This window comes from Dipodomys merriami, unplaced genomic scaffold, assembly GCF_024711535.1.
Source record: "Dipodomys merriami isolate MVZ:Mamm:240054 unplaced genomic scaffold, mDipMer1.0.p SCAF_4, whole genome shotgun sequence".
NCBI classification, from domain to species: domain Eukaryota; kingdom Metazoa; phylum Chordata; class Mammalia; order Rodentia; family Heteromyidae; genus Dipodomys; species Dipodomys merriami.
This window is the reverse complement of record NW_027205603.1, coordinates 86426334-86430968: the sequence shown is the minus strand read 5'-3', so window position 1 is coordinate 86430968 and position 4635 is coordinate 86426334.

Here is a 4635-nt window from a genome sequence, read left to right as displayed (position 1 = left end):
CAGCTTCTAAATTCTTCCCTCTTGAAATAAAGGGCTCAAGCACAGGACTAATAACAGTTCTTCTCATTCTAACAATAAACATCTCACTTCTTTGTTTATACATTCCCTCAACCTTCCATGCCTTGGGGTTCAACATACCTGAAGCCAAATGCACACTGATACAATCAAGACCTAGACATAGAAAGGCAGGCAAGTTATTGGGGGAGGGAGTGACCACCAATTGATTCTACCTATCAGAGCCATTTCTCTAGTCCAACAATTTTCTTTGCCTCCAAGTTCAATGAAACAAAAGAAATATCCTTAGGCTAACTAAGGAAAATTATGGAAGGAATTGGATTCTAGACAGATCTTCTACACACATGGCTCCATTTGAAAGACTTTCCTATTGTTGTTGGAAGCCTTAAGAAAATTAAGCATGTGCTCAAGTTTTTTTTAATAACCTCACGAAAATGAGTCGGTTTACAGTATTTTGAACTGAGTTTTACATTCCTGTGGGCTTGTGGGCTTGAAGTTGGTTAAAACCTACCTCCTGAGGTGGGTGGATAACTAGAAAAACTCTGGTTTAGGGGATGGGGGCATAGTTCAAGTGGGTAAAGTGCTGGCAGACACAGCCCTAGGTTCAATCCCAGGATGACAAAAAAATTAAACATAGAAAAAAAACTAACAAAAACCCCAACCCTCCTCTGATTCTGATTTATGAAAACCAGCAACTGGAGTCTCATGGTGCTGAGTCTGCTCCAAACCAGACTTCCTGAACTCAGCACTAGCCCCTTAACTGCCTTAGTGAGTTAATGAATACCATGCAAAATATTACGACTATACAACCAACCACCCATCACTTCATGGCTTCAAACAACAGAAATCTGTGGCAGAATTTGTAGAACACAGCAGGGTTCCACATGATAATTCATCTCAACAACTCATTCATCTAAGGATTCATTCTGACATCAGCAAGAGCTACGTGAGAACCAGTCATCTGAATGCTCCCTGGATCCTGTGCCTCCTAGGCTGAAGATTCAAACAGTTGAGAGTTGAACAGCCAGACACCTAGCACATCAGTCTTTCTGGGTTTCTTATCCCCCCATGCACCATCTCTAACATATAGGTTCTTCCTACAGGTTGGCTCAGGAAGGTACATGGATTAGAGAGAGAGAGATGTCTTCTTTCCTCTGGCAGTATATGGAGTTGTTTCTGTCATACTCTATCGCTCCAGGAAGTCTCACAGGCCCCACAAAGTCCAGACAGGGGACATAGACCCCACACCTCAATGGAGCTATGTAGAGAAGGGTGTGTGGATGCACAGATGGGCACTGGTACTCCGTCTTTGAAGAAAACAGACAGCTATACTCCCAAGCCATGGGTGAATGTCAGTATCCAGAGTGTTGATGAAGACAATGAGCCCGACAAAGGAGAAATTACTTGTCCACAGCCACATAATGAACAAGTGGCAGAGCCAGGATCTAGAAGAGATCATGCCTTACATGATGAAAGTTGGAGACACAAAGAGAAGTTCCCCATCCACACTACAAAGGAATGAGGTGGGGGAAAGAGGCCAGGATGGAAAGAAAGGACTTTCATGCATGCCCCAACATGTCAATAAGATCCACTGCGGCAGGAACCACCTTGCACATGTTGGACCCGTTATTGTGCAAAGAAAGGCCATAATGCTCAGGCAGGGTAAAAATGTAGGTATGGGAGTTTGCTCTACACTGAAGGATGTGTGGTTTTGGTCAAGACTTCTAACTTCCCTGGGGTTCAGTTTCTTCCTGTTCTATTAAGATGAATGACCTCATACCCATGTTCTCTGGAGGGCTCGGGATGGGAGTGGAGGTTTGTGTCTCCTCCAGCTAGGAGGAGAGTCCGAGGTCCTCTACAGGCAGGCACACGCTGGTCTTGCAAGGGGAAGCAAGAGGGCACCATGAGGAAGAACAAGGTGGCTAAAGGTTAAAAGATATTTAAAATTTTAAGTTATAAAATGTATGGAGAAAAATTTGGACATTCCAATAAGGGGAAGCAAGGAAAATAAAAACTGTCAAAAATACCTTTAGTGGAAGTCTGACACCTCTAGTTGAAAGAAGGTGCTCTCTGGTCTCTGGAGTCAGACACCCTTCACACACACTTCAGATGGAATTTCTGCCTCCTCGTGGCTATCATTCAGCTTTGCTAAGCTTCCTTTTCCTTCTCTTACAGTGACCTTAAGCACCTTGAGGAGTCGTTGTGGCTGTTTTTTTTTTCCTTGTGTGTTTAAGAGACACAACACAAATTGGGTGGCACATGCCTGTCATCCTAGCTACGGGGAGGCTGAGATCAAGTGGATAGCAGGCCCATGCCAATCCAAACAAAAAACAAAAAATCTGCGAGAATCCGTCTCAACAGAACCTGGGCATAGCGGCACATGCCTGTTTTCTCAACCATAATGGAGGTATGGAAGAAGAAGACAACAATCCAGGAGCAAACCCTGACCAGAAGGAAGACCCTATATCAAAATAATCCCTGCAAAAATGGCCTGGAGGTGTTTCTCAGTGCTAGAACATCTACCTAGCAAAGATAAGGTCCTGAGTTCAAGTCCCAGGACTGCCAAGTAAAGAGAGTTAACACATATGTAATTAATATGTACATCAGTCATTATATCATATATATATGTATATATATATATATATATATGTTTTCTCTCATCTTCCCACTCTTGTCTAAACTGCCAGAAACATTAAGAGTATTTTATTCCCATCTTGATTTTGTTAGATAGATAGGTCTAATGCCATTGCAAGTATAGTCTGTATTCTATATTTTATTTGACATATGTCATTATCTCCACAATTTTTATGGCCCTGTAATTCACTACCTGTTGGGTATATCATAGCTATGAGAATTAACATAGCTGTCCTATATTTGCATACAGACAACATTTCCTGAACGAGATCTTTTTTTCACTTTGGATCATTTCTTCTGGATATGCTTTCAGAAGAGAAATCATGGTGCCAAAGAGTAAAAATAACTTAAAGCCTTTGATTTATCATGCCAAGTCCTTTTCCAATATTTCATTTTTATGTCTGAGTGGGTTTCACAATTAAGTTTTTGTCTGTGGTCTCTTATAAATTACGAAGTGCTTGAGGGCACAAGTTATTTTTTCATCCCATAACTCTGTCTCCTATCACAGTGCTTGATAATGGGATATATTTTTATAAATATGTATGTAATGAATAAACAATTGCAACTGCTTCATATTTTCCTTAGCACAAGAATGTGTCTCCCCCAAGATCTTAATTGTAACAGGATACATTCAGAAGCAGGACCAGTGGAGTCCAGAAGACAAATACCTAAGTAAAGGTCTCCTGTGACCTTTCTAGAAATTTCTGCATTGTCTCAGACCTTATCAAGGCTGGTAGAGCCCATGGCTCTGATTTCTTGTTCAATGGATATCTTTCCTGACAGACGTGAACCTTTGGAAAAAGTCATCCTTTTACTGAGTGAAATAATCCAGACCCAGAAAGACAAAAGGTACATGCTTTCTTTCATAGTTGAATTTTAGACCCAAAATACAACCCAGAGAGGTATATGCTTATATACACGATTTAGTTGACTAAAGTGTAGTATGTGCAGCAGTGAAACCCCAAGCTAAAATGAGGTTATAAGGGGACAGGGCTAGTGAAGGATGGTGGATGAATTGAAAAGAGAACAAGGGACAAGTATACCCAGAATACTCAAAGTACATGTATGATAAAGGGAGTGAGAAATGTGAAATGAATCTGGGGAAAGGAACAGAAGGGAATGGGGGAGCATGATGGAAGGGTGTCTGGGTTCTATTCTCTGTAGATCACCATCTACGAGATGTGATTTGGGAGGCAGGAAGTGTCAGCCCCAGCCCTCACCCAGCACCTCAACCCTGCTTGCTGGAAATTCCCTTAATGGAAAATTAACCTTTTATTCCCAAGTACAAGATCTGTTTGAATGTGTAAACCATTACTCCATTAATTATTTCTATTGTAATTCTGTAGCACGTTATAGGCATGTGTATTTATGCATAGTATGCACAGTCCTAGAATGGAAAACCAAGCAATTCCTTTCACAGTAAGATGTCTGTTTGAAAGTATAAGCAACCAACACATTATTATCACTATCATTATCATTATTATTATTATAACACATTATTGAAATACATTTCATATATAATAGTTATAATACAATATATGTATTATGTAACTATTATGTAACTTAATGTAATACTTCATATAATTCTAAAAAATAAACAAGAATTACTTTTAGGGAGCAAAAGATATGAGATCCCAGACAACAAATCCAACATCCCAGCAGAGCAAATATCACAGCAAAATCATAGGCATTCTCTCTCACCACACATGAAATAATTCACATACATTGTCTCAGTGGCTCCTTCTTGACTGTCCAATATACCAATTAACACACTTTCAACTCCAGGTAACCAAACCCCCAGAGCATCGAGAACCTGAAGCCTTCCTCTCTTTCTTCTCTCTTATCCTCCGCTGGACAGCCTTGTACCACATGGCCTAAAATGACGGCCATGCATCCAGACACTATATGTGGGCTCATCCATGTTCCCCAGAACAGATATAGCCTCAGTCCTGTTTGAGAGCCCTGTAATCAGAAACGACAGAGCAA